We start from the raw sequence: 16199 nt of genomic DNA, 5'->3' as shown, positions 1-16199 counted from the left end.
CTTAAAATGTTTTAATGAACTAGAACTATAAAGGACAGTTCTAAATGCAGTTGAATTATGAACATGACTTAGTATTTTATTATACATTGGAAAATGCCTTGATCAGATTTAATATCGATTAGACCTAGCTGTTCAATAGCTTGGATAAATATGCATTTCTTTTTATTAGAAATCTATCATATCCAGGGCATAGGCCAACATGTTGGCTTTGTAAATCATGTAGTCTGCCCAACCTTTTAGACTGTAGACCAGAAAGAGGCTTTTATAAATCCACCATTCCTGGGGCCAGATAAGAAATTAGGGGAACCAGAGGGTCAGGAAAGGAATGAAGAGAAGTCTATTGTGCCTTTTGGTTCTGAGCATCCCCTGGAAAATATCCAGGGGCCTGTGTGACTTTCCTCTGTATTCCTTTTCAAAAGAGAGGGGGGAAAATCAATATAAGAAGTCTCCTAGTCTATTCCCTAAGTTAATAGAGACTGAACAACTACAACTTAATCGTAGAGTAATTCTAGAATATATTGGAGACTTTGGTATTCCACATGGCAGCATTCTCCTGCCTTGGTTTGGTATCGAGGTTTTATCAGAATAGTAATCAAGTTTTGCTGGTGGTTAATATGTGGCTCAATTATAGCAGATTATAGATCTGCAGATGTCTATAATGTATAAATAAATAGCACATATTTTGGGACTGCTTACTAATTTCTTAACTGATGAGATGTACACTCAGCCACTGCTGTTCTGGCTCAGGAGTGCTTCTTTTCTAAGAGCCAGCAGGGAGAATCTGCCTCATTAACTTATTGCGTGCCCAAATTTTTCTCCAAATTCATTTGTAGCATATCATTGGACCACTCTAGTCACCAAGAACATCAGGGTCTCATGTGGCAAATGATAATATTATTCTAAGTTCTCCTCCATTTTCAAAGACTTCTGGAGGAATTTCAGCCTTGAGCTTTACAGATTACTTACTGAAAAGATCCTGGGAGTTATTGCTATCCATTGGGTAATTAGGTAGTTCCAAGGAAAATAATAAAACTATTTTGTGCCTGGGAGATTAGAATGGCACACGGTGACTCATATTAGTCAGCTGAGTAATTATGTAATTACAAAAGAAGGGGAAGAAAACCCTTCAGATTGTTTTTCCTAAGAGGCCCTTTTGGAAGCTTTCCAGCCCATCAGGTACTTATGTAATTAGGTCGGGGGTGCAATCCATAAGGAAAGGCTGGTTGGGGTGTGGGGGAGGGATTCATTAAAAAAAATGTTTATGTTTATGTAAAAGAACCTGCTAGAAGAAGAGAAAGGAGTTTTTAAAAAAATTCACTCAGTTTTCATACCATATGTAAAGTAGCATAACAAAACATCAAAGAGTTTCATATTCAAATATGACCATGTGTATGTGGGTAAAATACAATGAAGGGCTGTGGTTTATTTTGGAGAAATCATCACTATTTATTAAGCCTATGCTGGGTCCTTTTTCCTAATCATTCAATATAATGGCTCTTTTGTTTGCCCTATTTTTGTAGATAAGTAAACGGAGAGGCTCAAAGAATTTAAATCTAGGTCCTTTGGGTTCCAATCCCTGCTCTTCCCACTGCATCATGCTCTCTACTAGCATTTCTGAACTGATTTATGCAGGTTGTTCTGTTCATAAAGATTAGCAAGATCATTGTTTATTTCATCCCTTTGCTTTGTATAAGTATTGTCTACATAGTGAAAAACACAGGATTGAAAAACAGTTCAGTTGGTGATTTGGGCCATCCAAATTACCATTTTGTATTTCCTACATGTTTTATCTGAATAGCTGTACATTGTAGAATACTTTATACAAAGTAGCTCCACCCACCCCTCCAGTGTATAATATCCCAATTCAGTGCATCCAACTTTCCCATGTTAATGCATGTCAGTAAAAGCAGAATGTTGATATTTTGAAGGAATGTATTGTTATGATGTCAAAGGGCTTACTTCATTGTACAAGTTTTGCTTATACACATTCACTCAAGTTGTTAAAAAATGTTTATAATGGTGTCTGCATTTCTGAAACATCGTGTATGTGCTGATTAATCTTTATGGTGGCAGTGAACTAGTGGATTCTCCTGCCAGACACTTGCTCTCAGATTTCTTCATTCTTTATCTGATTGTTTTACTTCATCCAGCCATGCTTTCATGGTTTTATAGGACAAAAAAGATCTGCAGAGAAAGAAATTCAGGCTGCTGCTTTTTAGTTCAGTAATGATATAATTGTCCCTGGTACAGAAATATAACCAGGCATATTTTTTCAGCTGATTTAGAGAAGTCTTGTGGACCAGGCCAGTTTGGGGTAGCTCAGAACAAGAGTGGGGCTCTTCAGGAGTGCCTGTGGAATCCCTGAGATCCCAGGAACTGAGAGAAAGGAACTAGGTTTGGAAGGGCAGGCTGAGGCTCATCAAAAGACCTATCCTGCTGCCAATTCTAGATAAATTTGTCATCTTCCACTATAGACTCTAGCATTCATATGATTTGATTGAGAATTGTCAAAGTTCTGCCAAATATTGATGTAGAGTTTCAAGAATTTCAGCATTGACATTGGAATATGTACAGTTCACACCAGCAGTTTTTTTCTTGCTTATTTCCATCACTCTGACCCTTCTTTTTTCCAATTTAGATGCTTGTCATGAAAAAGCTAGGAGACTTTCCAGGATAGGCTGTGAGATTCATGAATGCAAGATTGCATACTTTGAACATTTTAGCTCTGTAGGCATATTTAAATAGCATACTTCTTGTATAGTGTTAAGAATTAAAATATGTTATCTTAGCTTACCATCTTCATATTGGTTGAACTTCCAGATAGAAGCAGATGCTGGGCTATGGGTGATTTCCTGTAAAATTAATGAAATTTCAGATATTTAATAGGAGCCATCTAATTTCCTGAATCTTTTTATTTGATAATATTTTGGCACTATGAATTAAAAAAGAAAAACTGCAGCTCCTTCCCTCAAGTACCTCAAAGTCTAGTAAAAGGGGAAGGCGTGTATGTAAAGAGGTAATTGGCTGTGTGTGATGTAATGAATAATCAAGCAAACAGGAAGGGGGCACCATTAATTATTTGAGGAGGAAAGCTTCAAAGAAGAAGGAGCATTTGCTCTGAATTTTTAAAACTATGTAGGTGTTTTCTAGGTAGGAGAGGAAAAGTTGCTTTTCCAACTCTTTGAAAAGCATATGCCAAGCTTATGTAAGAAAGTATGGCTATCTAGTCTCTAGAATCACAGTTTCATGTAGCAGCCTTTAGATGGCAGGTTGAGATGACTGTGGAAGAATCAAGCCTGGAAAGCTCTGCCCCCGCCCACTCTTAGACTGTGATTATGGAAAGGGATCTTGGAGGTGGCATGTTTGCCACCAGAGGGTTAGCTTTCTTTGAACACATGAGACACATTTCATTCCTTAACAACCAATGCCATCATGATATGGTCAATATTTTACACGAGAGATAATCTCACAAATGGAACCCTTGATTTAATACTTTTTAAATAAACCTTTACTTGTCAAAAGGCTCATGATTTCAGAAATATTAAAATTACATCATTACACTTGAGTTAAATGATGTCATTTTAAAAGAAAAGTATCACATGTATTCAAGAAGTCAAGTAGTTCTCTAAACCTAACAAAATACAGCAATTCCATGATCTACCATTTTCCAGCAGAGATTCCTACTCTCTTGAGGCTACCATTTCCAACTTTTCAGCAGTTTTCTTTTATTCTCTTCTAATATTTCTAATTTAACTGTTCACGTTTTGTGTTGTGGTTATTCAAAAGGAGCAATCATTTTCTGACACACAACTATAGAAGATAAAGGTTTAACTCTTTGCCATTACGTTGGTGTGCTCATTGTTTATTATAGTTATATCATTGCTTTTGATCAGTTGTGCGTATGATTGTGCAAGTGTTGCTTGGAGATGTCCTTTGCTATGATTGCATTTTCTTTTGTTATATGAATTGATTTGGTTCTTGATGACCGTCTGCTCCTCTTTGACTCAGTCCACAGTTAAATGTTGTATTTCTCTGTGGTTTACTAAGTTTCCCATATAGTTTTCAGTTACTGAATTTTTTTAATGTGTTTCACCTGCTATTGTCCCCTCTTCCCATTCTCTTTGACCTTATGGATTGATGCCATTGAGGAGCAGGTAAAGATGAATGTGTTATCTTTGATATGCCATGTTAAACAAAAGTGGAGTAGGGCTCTCTATGTGGGGCTACAGAAAAGGAAGGAGTAGAATCTTACGTGAAAATGTCTAATCCTTACAGAGGAAAAACAGGTGTGGAGATAGTGCAAAATTTAAACTATTTGTCAGAAATATTAAGACACAGATGAAGTACATGTATGGGGGAGGAATAGAAAGGTATAATTGTTATGAACATTCTGTTTATAAATGTAGGAGAGAGGGAGTATTTACAGCAATAAGACTGAGGGTTATGAAGAAAGAAAAAAGCTTGCAAATACTTTCAAAGAACTGTCTCAAGATGCCTCATACCAGAAACCATAGTAGAGTTCAGCTTCTTTGAATTTTTAAGTGCATATAAATATGAGAAGCACAAGAGGAAGATAAGGATATTTGCAAAAATAAAGTAATATAAATCCTTGAATTAGTAAAGAAAAAAGTTTTATTGTTAATAGAGCTTTGTTTGGTCACTAACCTGTTGAAAACTAATCTTACATTCAATTCAGTCAATATTTTTAAAGATATTAATGCATTAGTGAGTGTGAGCTATCAGTTAACAGATACCTTGAGTAAGTTATAGCTCAGAAAAGTTGATGAGGCAAGTGTATAAATAAAATAGTGCAAGATGAACAAACCTAAGTAGAGAGGAAAAGGGAGAGAAGGAAACCGGATTGAGTTAAGAATTTATGAAATGAGAAACTACCTTTATGCTTGAAGAAGGTAGCATCATAACGGCTCTGAAATACACAATTCTTCAGCCTCCCTCCATCCCCCAAAATGGTGGAAAATGAATTCTATTTGAAGAGTTAAAATGCATGATGATGTAAGGGCTTGATGCCTTACCATGTCCTTACATGGAGGACAACTGGTAGTGAACTTGGACAAGACCCTCAGGTTGATGTTTCAAAAAAGTTGGTTAAGAGACTCATGAGATATACTGATACCAAATTGCAAACAGATTTTATCAGGGTTTTGGTGGCATCATCCATCTTCTTTCACCTATGGGTTCTTAGCATTTTGACAAAAAGAAATAAAAACCAGACAGATTAGGTACCAACAGAATTGCCAGTAAAGCTGGCATGGAGGGGATCCCTGGGTGGCTCAGTGGTTTGGCATCTGCTTTAGGCCCAGGGCAGGGCCCTGAAGTCTCAGGATCAAGTCCCGCCTCAGGCTTCCTGCATGGAGCCTGCTTCTCCCTCTGTCCTGTGTCTCTGCCTCTCTCTCTCTCTCTCTCTCTCTCTCTCTCTCTCTCTCTCCCATGAATAAATAAATAAAGTCTTAAAAAAAAAAAAAAAAAGGCCTGGCATGGAGGAATGTAGTATGGAAAAGAACGGAGTCAGACTTTGTAAATTTTGCCCATTTGGTCCCAACAGAGCATGTAGATAACTACAAGCCTCTGGACCCAAAGGTGGAATTAGTTGAAGAAGGGAAAATAGGGACCTGTCATAACAGACCACTGCCAAAGAAATCAGCCAAGCTCAGCTACATCACATATACACAATGATCTTTATCCCAGTCTTTTTTTTTTTTCTTTATCCCAGTCTTAATCAGGGTTTTCAGGATATGAATATTCTCTCCAAAGCTTCTCTATTCTGGAAGAGGGCCTGGAAGTGAGATTCCTTCTTTAGAAATGTGATGTGGAAAATTAAATGTGTCCACCAACACATTGACTGCTAAGTTGGAGAATTTGTGTGGAGTTACTCGTGCATGGTGAGCCACCACAAACTTTGGATTATGATACAAGAGTGGTAGAGCTACACTGTAGGAAGAAAAACCAAGCAATTGTGTAAGTAAAATATTTTAGGATACAATGGAAAGAGAAGCAGGATGAGAAGATATGATGCTGAGATAGCAGCAGTGGAAATAAAAGGAAGGGGAAAATAGTAGAGCAGCACACTGACAGGGGCTGTAGAAAAGTGAGCCCAAAGTTGAGGAAGGGGATAGAAAGAGCACTCTAGGACATTTGGAAGCATGGAGCAAAAGGACTCCATTCCATTCATTGAAGCATAGAAGTTATTAGAAGCAGAAACTGCAGAGGAAATGCGTTGTTTGGGGATCATAATTTCAACTTATCAATTGGCCAACCATAGGAAATGGTCCAAGGGAATGAATGCTGGAAATGTGGATTGAACTTCAGAAAGAATATGACAGCTGAAAGAGTCTGCAATGAAAGTAAAGAGCATGGGTAGATCATTCATCCTACTGTTTAATTTAGCTGCCTCCTTCCAATGCACCACCATCCAATTAAAAGCTTTTATCAGTGAAAAAAGCGATGTGCTGATTTACATATTGGCGTATACACCTTTTCTCATCATCTGCTATCCCTTTTAATTGTTCTGATCACATAACCAAACTTTTAAGTTAGCTAAGGTAGGCCACTTAATTTCCCTGTGCCTGTCTCATGGAAGAGACGAGGATAGTGATAGCACCTACCCCAAAGGGTGGTTGTAAGAATCAGATGAGTTAATATTTGTAAAGTACTTAGAACAGTGTCTGGTACGTGGTTAGTCCAATAAAGGTTCTGTGGCTCCTCATTCGTGTGCTTTTGTTGTTGATGAAGTGATTGAGGACTGTGATAGTCAGTAAAATACACAGCATTATTGGGCATACTGTGAACATGCAGTCAATGCTCATTATAGTGAATCTCAGGTTGACAGAGAATCATCAACACTATGTTTCTGATGCTTGACCTGTGGCGCAATTTGCCACACATCACAAAGCTAATCAGTAAAACATTCTTAAGATTGAGGTATATGTCTTGTGACTTCAGATTGATGCCTTTTCTCTCAAAAAAGCTGTTACCTTACAAATCTTGCTAATTTAGCCCCCCAAAATGTATTTGTCATTCATGCTACATGCCTGTTATAAGATACCCTGCTTATTGTAGATATTTAGAGACCCATGCTAATGGAGGCTCTACTTCAGTATATGCCTCCATGATCACTCCAGAAGGGGAGAGAAAAGGGGCTTCCATTCTCATTTCATTGGCCAAAGCTAACTGGCCACACCTAGCTAACACTGGACAGAAGAAGTGGAATCGGGCCTTATATTCCAGAGGAGATGAGTATCAAACTATTCGTAAAAGTCATAATTATTATCACAATACGTGACATACACAGGATGCAAACTATTTTGTCTGATTGTAGAAGCTTTATTCTTTTTTTTTTAAAAAAAGACCGATTTATTTATTTAAAAGGAAGAGAAGACTTAGAAGCTTGTAGAAGCTTTATTCTTGACCAGCATACTAAAAACTGCCTCCCAAATCCTCTTGTAGGCCCATTAAAACTCGTTTTTGAGATATAAAAAAGTATAGTTGCCATATATTGAAAATAAGAATCTACAGCACTGAGGCAAATTGGAATTTCAGATATTTTAGTATAAGTATGCCCATGCAATCAATATTTGAGACATATTTATTTATACTCAGTTGTTATTTATCTGGAATTCAAATGTGTTTCTTAATTTTTGTCATGATGGCTTTACTTTTTTTTTTTAAGTTGAAGTATAATTAATAGAGTGCTTTATTAGTTTAAGGTGTATACATAATGATTCAGCAGTTCTATACATTATTCAGCACTCATGACAATAAATGAGTCACCATGTGTCACCAATGTTATTATCATCTTCTTGACTATATTCCCTATGCTGTACTTTTCATCTCTGTAGCTTATTTTGTAACTGGAAGTTTGTACCTCTTAATCCCCTTTATGTGTTTCATCCATGTCCCCATACCCCTGCCCTCTGGCAGCCACTAGTTTGTTCTCTGTATTTAGGGGTCTGGGTTTATGTTTTGTTTTGTTTTGTTTTTCTTTTTTTCTTTTTCATTTTTTAAATTTTTTCTTAAGTTCCACATATAAGTGAAATCATATGGTATTTGTCTTCCTGTCTGATTTATTTTACTTCTCATAATATCATTTAGGTTCAATCATATTGTTGCATATTGTTCATATGGCTGAATAATATTCCATTGTGTGCATATACCACATCTTTATCCATTTAACTCTTGATAGACACTTAGGATGCTTCCATGTCTTGGCTATTGTAAAGAATGCTGCAATAAATATACAGGGGGCAAATATCTTTTCAAATTAGTGTTTTGGGGATTTTATTGTCTAAGTATTCAGTAGTAGGGACACCTGGGTGGCTCAGCAGTTAAGCATCTGCCTTCAGCTCAGGGCATGATCCTGGATACCCAGGATCAAGTCCCACATCAGGCTCCCTGCATGGAGCCTGCTTCTCCCTCTCCCTGTGTCTCTGCCTCTCTCCCTGTGTCTCTCAGGAATAAATAAATAAAATCTTAAAATAAATAAATATCCAGTAGTAGAATTAATGGATCATATGGCACTTTCATTTTTAATATTTTGAGGAACCTCCATACACTTTTCCACAGTGACTGCACCAGTTTGCATTCCCAGCAACAGTGCATGAGAGTTCTTTTTTCTCCACATTCTCACCAACACTTGTGATTTCTTATCTTTTTTAATTTAGCCATTTTGACAGTAGTTTTGGGAGTAGTTTTATGCTCTCCATCTAGAAAAAAATATATAAACCAGTGAGTTCTTGGACATGACAAGAAAAAAGAAGCCAGGATTAGTGAGGATGGGGCCACAATTAAGATGTGAAATAGTCATGTATTTTTAAAGAAAAAAATGTAGGTCTTGGAGATGTTGAGGAAAAGTACTGGGCAGAAGCAAGGAGATTGTCCTGCCTCTATGTTGCCTGACTCAATTTTTAATGCTTATTTATAATTTGGGGGTATTTCTACTTAATTGGGCTATGAGTTCAAAGCAGAACATCAAAAGTAATTAAAATTGGAAAGTATCTGGGGCACCTGAGTGATATCTGACTTTTGATTTTGCCTCAGGTCATGGTCTGGGGATGTGGGCTGGAGCCCCACATGGGGCTCTGTGCCCAGCACAGAGTCTACTTGAAATTCTGTGGCTCCCTCTACCCCTCCCCCGCTTTCTTGCTACAAATAAATAAATAAATGGGTAGATAGATATCCTTTAAAATTGGAAAGTAGCCACAATAAGGAAAGGCAAAAAGAACTAAAGCAGGCTGGGGGAAGATGTGAGAGTTCTGAAGCAAATGAAGGCACATATGACCTGTTAGCAGCACCCCTGGGCCACTTGGGAGTAGGGCTTATGACACAGTTTGGTGGTGACAAGCCTACTGGGAAACCATGATGAAAGCATCCCCCTACACACACACACACACACACACACACACACACACACAGGTGTACACGTAAGAACTTAAGGTGAGGGCCAGATGACACCCTTGGGTCTAGTTCCTGAACATTCTGTGGGTTATAGGGAAAGACACCAGAGACATATCCAAAACTCTTACCAGCTCTTGAATATATAAGTTATGAAATGAAAATGAATCCCTTTATACTGTCACACTGGGTGTCTTGTTCTTACAAGCTGCCACAGCTTGCCCCCTCTGCCCTGTAGCAACGGAATTACTCAAACCTTTCTTTCCCTCTCATATGATTGTAAGCTTTCTTGGGCTAAGAGGTGGTTCCCATCCTTATATGTATTTATCCTTATCCTTAGGTATTTATATTTGCTTTATTCCATATCCTTATCCATCCTCATTCTTCATCCAAGTGCAGTTTCCTTTGCTTTAGCAGGCACATGGTAAGCACTTCCTGAACTGAACTAAATCTTTGACAGCAGACTGTAAGAGCCAAATACAGAGCATTGTTCTGGCATCCCAGCTCAGAGCCCCCTTCAGGAAAGTCTGATGTCCTTTCCTCTTAGGAACCTGTGATCCCTGGAGGGAAGTGTCTGCAACATTCTTGAGAATGACTTGCAAGCCAATAAAAAGAAATCCCATATCAATAAATAAAGCCCCCGTGTTGTGTCCCCTCAATGTTGATGGAGTACTGATAGGTCAGTGGGTTTGGAGGTCCCTTTGCTTTCGACATTAGGTAGAAACTTCCAAAGCTTCTGCGGAAGAGTTCAGTCAAATAGGGCGCCGGGGCAAGGTTAGAGTTTGTGGGTAAGGGCCCTATCTCTCTCCCTCACGGACCCTACAGACCCTCAAGCACCCTGATCCATGAAGTGCCTGACTGTAATCATCTTTTGAAATGTGAACTTCGGAAAGAAAAACTGACGAAATGCTAGGATGCTATGATCCTGCACGTTGCCCCGAAATGAACTGGAGCTCCTACTGGGGGTTTTGTGCACCATTGCCCTTGTCTTGCCCTTGAGGAGTTCTCAGTTTAGTGGGGGCTGTGTGGGACCCACATGGACGCAGCACCAGTACAACTTGATCAGGGCTGGCATCTGTGGAGAGACCAAGGCAAATGGACCAAACTTATGTGGGAGGAAGTAATGTGGATTCATGTGGCTAACAAGAGAGAGACAAGCCTCTTACCCCAAGTACTCATTAATCCCCCCCCCCCGTTACTTTATTTATTCATTCAGACTTCTTTGACAAGGGACACAGCTAAGCATTGCATGAAATATAGACGAATGGCTTGTCATTTGTTACCTTGAGAAGCTGATAGTTTAGTGAAGGAGAGAGATATGTGAAAACCTCTAAATCAGTAAGAAGAGATGGAGTCTCGAAGAGGCAAAGAGGAACCTAGCAAGGAACCACTTGTTTTCTTTTACCTGAGGAGATCCCAGAGTCTCTCTGGATCTGGTGGGCTGCCATGGGAACCCTAAGCTCACTTCCTGGTGTATTTGGATATGTGGGCTGAAGGCTACTTCAGGCAGAGGGCACAGGATTAAAAAGACAAAGGAGTTAGAAAACTCGGGTGTGTCAGTGACTTTCTCCTATCACTTGCCTCTGGGGTGGAGTGGGAGAGAAGAGGAGAAGAGGGCAGGGGTGGTAACGAGAAATCTGGAGAAGTAGGAGGGGCTGTATGTGCTAAAGAGACTCTGGCAAATGGGCTGTGGGGGGCAAACTGTGTCTGCTTAGCTATTTTGCCAAAGGGCAGCTCTGCTTAGGAATCTGAAAAGAAAACTGAGATTATTTATGTGCTACCACTGGCAATACGTCGGAGGCCAAGAGGAACGGAGAGTTATTGAGCTAGTTCAAAGCAATCTCGATTATTGAAAATGAATGAAATTGAATTCCACTTCCTACAGAGTCATTTATTGAGAGACAAAAGCAATTAATATTGAAAATAAAATAATTGTGAACTTCTGAACTAAATTACCATGCAGATATAATGTACTGTCTCATCAGTCTTTAAATACTTCATGTATTAGAAAATTGTAACACCAGTCTCTGAACTGGGGTCCTCAACATTATTAGCATTTATTCGCTCTGCTTTTGCCAGAGAGCGATTTTCAAGAGTCACAAATTAAAAGCCAAAGTTTCAGAAGTGTTATTCCAAATGTAAGCTTCACAACCATGTTGAGGTATGGGATTTCAGTTTGTAAATTAATGCTGGCTTTTGGTGTATTAAATACAAAACAACAACAACAACAACAACAAAAAACACAAACACAAAATCTGAACAACCCTGAACTTGTAAGGTATACCCACAGTTAGTTAACAGTCATTTTGGGGTATCATTGCAAATTTGGCATCGTCACGCGGTATATACTGCCAAGTACCATGGATGCATTTGATGGATGATGCTGTCATGACCTCAAGCATCTTGTGTCACTGAGTTATATACTGAGGGCCCTTAAGAACTGACAGTACCATGTGTGTACAGAGATGGCACATATACTGTAAGTCACACAAGGTCCAACTGGAACCACTGTTTTGGGAGAATAGTATAGGGTCTTGATGAGAACTGGTCACCCATTTTTCTTATTCGTCCCGGCTCAGGGAAATGAGCTGTCCTAGGTAGGCTTCCCCCAGCACAGCTGATGAGGATTGAGGAATATATTTAGGAAGAGCTGGAACAGAGCGGGACTGGAAAAAAGAAGCAGCCAACAAAGGGACAGTATCAGAAAAAGTTTCCAAAGAGGAAGTTAGGTCCTATCTTGCTAGGCAGCTCTGGAACAAGTGTGGGACATACCCCAGAGTCCTCATCACCAGGAGCACTCCATTGGCATATTTATACTTCTTGTATCTGATGATCAGCCCACAAAATTATAGGTGCTGCCTGCTGATGTGAAAGCACACGAGGAAACTGGTCTGAACAAAGATGGGAAGGGATGTGAGGGGATGTGCACAGTGCCCTGAAAGTAGAGTATGCAAACTAGAAGAGGAACGCCTCTGAATAGCCAGAGATAGGCTCATCTAGAAAGGAATTGATATTCGGCCATCAAGAGTACTGGCTCAAAAATACATTAGAGTGCACAATTAGACCTATAGCCACTAGTTTGCAAATTCAAATGTCTAAAATAAATGGTCTTAATATGGGTGTAACTATGGTTTGGACATTGATAGAAGACTTTCCAGAATATAGAAACCAGGCATAAAAAGCAAAGACTATCAAACCCTCTAGAGTCCTGCCACCTGTTTAAAAGTTGGGAGCATCTATTACTCTGACAGAGTAATAGATGCTCTTAGTATCCATTGTAATAAAATCTTTAGTATATGCCTAACACTTGCTTATTCATTTAATAATGACATATATCTCAGGGAAAATAAACCTTTATCTTGGTTGAGGGTTTTGCCATCAGCATTTTGGCAGGATAGGATTCTTTTAATTATTCCACAAAATATGGTGTTGTCTTTTAAAGACAAAATGCTGTCTCAATGCAGAGCTTCTGTTAATCCTCAGGATTTCCTTAATGGCCAATAACCCGCTAAAGTCCATGTAAATCAATTACTAGGCCTGGAGGTAAACCACACCATCAGTGTATAAGCCTTTGTTGTTAGATCTGCACCAGGTTGTATTTCATAATGGCATTCTCAAGTGTTTATCCGACATACCAGGACAGTTTTGGGTTTCCATAGTGATTTACCCTCAATTATCAGGCAGGTCACTAAAATGTTAGCTTCTAACCTTAAAGCTTATGAGCTAGTCTGAATGATTCCACTGTTACATTTAAGCTTTGCAAGTGTTTTGGCCAGAGACTTCTGTGCTTATTGCATTCAACACAGACACTAGGTCCTATTGACCGTTACAAACCAGTTGGGGATAGACGTTTCAGGAATGCTTTGCAGTAAGCACTCTTGTGTGATCAGGACTTGAAGTAAGATATTCCATTGTTAAGGGACTTAGGGTTACCATCATAATCTTTCCAGTTGTGTTTGAGAATAGGAGTTGGCTCTTGATAGCCCAATTACTTTTCCCCCCAATTAAAATTTAAAACAAAAATATTTATCCTGGAGACTGAATTTTAAATCTCGACTCTTTTAGAAAAATCATAAGCAAAAATAAGTATGAAAATAAAGCCTCAGTCTAGGCTGGCTTGCCTCACTGCCTGGATTTGCCAGAGAATTGAGTAGTTTTCCACTTCAGTTTTTGCTTTGAAGACTTGGCATAGGAGAGGCTTACTCATTCACGGATCCTATGGGATGAGAACAGCTTCAAAGGAAAAATGAGAAGGACTTCTTTTGTTTCAGCTTCTTCATCTTGGAATTATATTTGTGCATGCTTTTATATTTTAAGAAGATGATGAACTTTTGTTTCAGACTCACTGGAGGAAGACTAGTCCAAATGATGGAGAAAGCTGAACTGTCAATTATTTTAAAAAAGAAAGAATATTTTTACTGTGAACCATACTTTTATTGTGGAGCTTGACCAATACAGACCTTTTAGAAGAGCTCTGAAATGGAATCACTGCTTAGCTAAGAATAGTTTCTCTAGAATTGGTTTAAAAACATGTTGCTTTGGAAGCCTGTCTTTATAGGTAATATAAAGATAGACTTCTGAACAATCAGAATGTATCAATCAGTATGTATAGTTTTTTTTTAAACTAAACTCTTTCTTGATATCACCCAAGCTAATGCTTAATCATGTACTTTCACTTTGTTCAGGTTGTAAAAAAAATGGCTTTCAGCATGAACTTCCTGCCCATTAACTTTCACCTAAATGGCACTAGGGTGCCATTTGGTTAATTATATTTGGAGTTCAAAGTTTTGATTATGGCTGATTTATCAGATGTAATCTTTTAAAGGCATAAAATTAAATAATAGGCAGTACATGTAAGGAAGATTAACTTTTCCTAAATCATCAAGATTGATGGTCTTGTTTTTCACAAATATACTAGATGCTGATATAGTATACTTTGCTTTTGTGTGTTAGGTTATGTAAGCTCCAAGTGGTTAAGTTCTGGGAATATTGTGCCAACCCATGGGTCCCAGGAACAAACTGAACCAGTCTAAGGACTTTTGATTTTAAGATGTTATAAAGCTTAAGTAGCTTTGTTCTTTTATCTAGTCCCACTGAACTATTTAATGAGATCTGTGCTAAATGAAGCAAAAAGAGAAAACTAGAGCTTGGATGGACACAAAACCAAGTAAAGGCAAATAAGCACAATTGTTATCATTTGTTTTAAAAAAGAGTAAGCAAACAAAAAACTTGGAAATTAAAGATCTGAGGTCCCTGGATGGCTCAGCGGTTTAGTGCCTGCCTTCAGCCCAGGGCGTGGTCCTGGAGTCCCAGGATCGAGTTCTACGTCGGGCTCCCTGCATGGAGCCTGCTTCTCTCTCTGCCTATGTCTCTGCCTCTCTCTTTCTGTGTCTCTCATGAATAAATTAATAAAATCTTAAAAAAAAAGAAATTAAAGACCTCAGAGAATGAGAGGGATGTGAAGGGATTGATGATCTTATTGCTCATTATCACTAGTTTTCATTTTCTTCAATACAAAGAAAAAATTCAGTTGATTATGCACCAGATCAAAATTATTAGATTCAGTAGAAAGGAAACACATACTGAATCCTTGAAATGACCAACTCCTTGAAGGTCTGATTATATAGCTAGGCATAATCTAGACATTTAAGTTATTTTTATAACTATAATTTACTACTCCTAAATAATTCTTACGGTAAACATAATATGTGATCCATGCAGTAATCTTGAAAATTACCAAAAGATCTACCTATAAATCTTTCAACAAGAGGTAACCAGAATTCACGTTTTGGCAGGTATCCACCCAGTCACTTTCTAACATGTGTAAATATTTATACATACGTATTTTTATAAGAAATAGAATGCTACTATACATTATTTTACAGCCGTTTTCTACTTTTTAGAATGAACATTTCCTCATGATCTTTTATATTGTTTTACATTATAATTTTAATGTCCACATGGTACTTCATTACATCGTTGCATCTCACTTGCACTCACCCAGCCAGTATTTACTTACATTTAAGATTCCAGGTTTTTATTTCTCTAAATAATGGGATGCCTGTCCTTTTCCTTACCTTTCATTATTTCCTCAGGGCATACTCCTAAAAATGGAATTTCATGGTTAAACTCTTAAGGCTTTGGATATATGCTTAACAATATCCCCTCAAAGGATCATACTGATGCATATACTTCACTAGCTGGAAATGTGTCCCCTCTCTCCATATATCGCTTGAACTGGATTCTTGTTTTGATTTTTAACTTTTTGTCATTGAAGCAGTCACAAAATGATTGTGAGAATGACTACTTTTATCTTATGTGATATTTAAATATATGTTTAATGACTTAGGATTTGTAATGTTGTTTTAAAATAAAACTATAAACAAAATCTAATTTAGAGGAAATGGGATCTGAGCATTCCGAGGACAAAGTTCAAGGTGATGATCTTTACAAAAGCAAGTCAACAAATTACAAATAAGAACATAAATAGAATGGGAACAAAAAAAGAAGTCCTGCTTAGAGAAAACAAGTTTGGAATCAGGGTAGAGAATCTTTATCCCCAAGAATTATAATTTGTTTTGTAATCTGATGAGAAATTTACTTCTAGATGGAGTTTTGAAAATATGATGGTATCTTAGAATTCCTGTGACTATTCTCTTTAAAGAGATTATAGTGAAAAAAATCTGAGAAGTGTGAATGGTCTGTGAAGACTATATTCTAACAAAAATAGTAAATAGGCTCTCCTGCAAACATCTCTGCTTATGACTGGTAGTTATCGAAATTAAATGATA

Source organism: Canis lupus, chromosome 23 (genome assembly GCF_011100685.1).
Source record: "Canis lupus familiaris isolate Mischka breed German Shepherd chromosome 23, alternate assembly UU_Cfam_GSD_1.0, whole genome shotgun sequence".
Lineage (NCBI taxonomy): Eukaryota > Metazoa > Chordata > Mammalia > Carnivora > Canidae > Canis > Canis lupus.
This window is presented reverse-complemented; position numbering follows the sequence as displayed.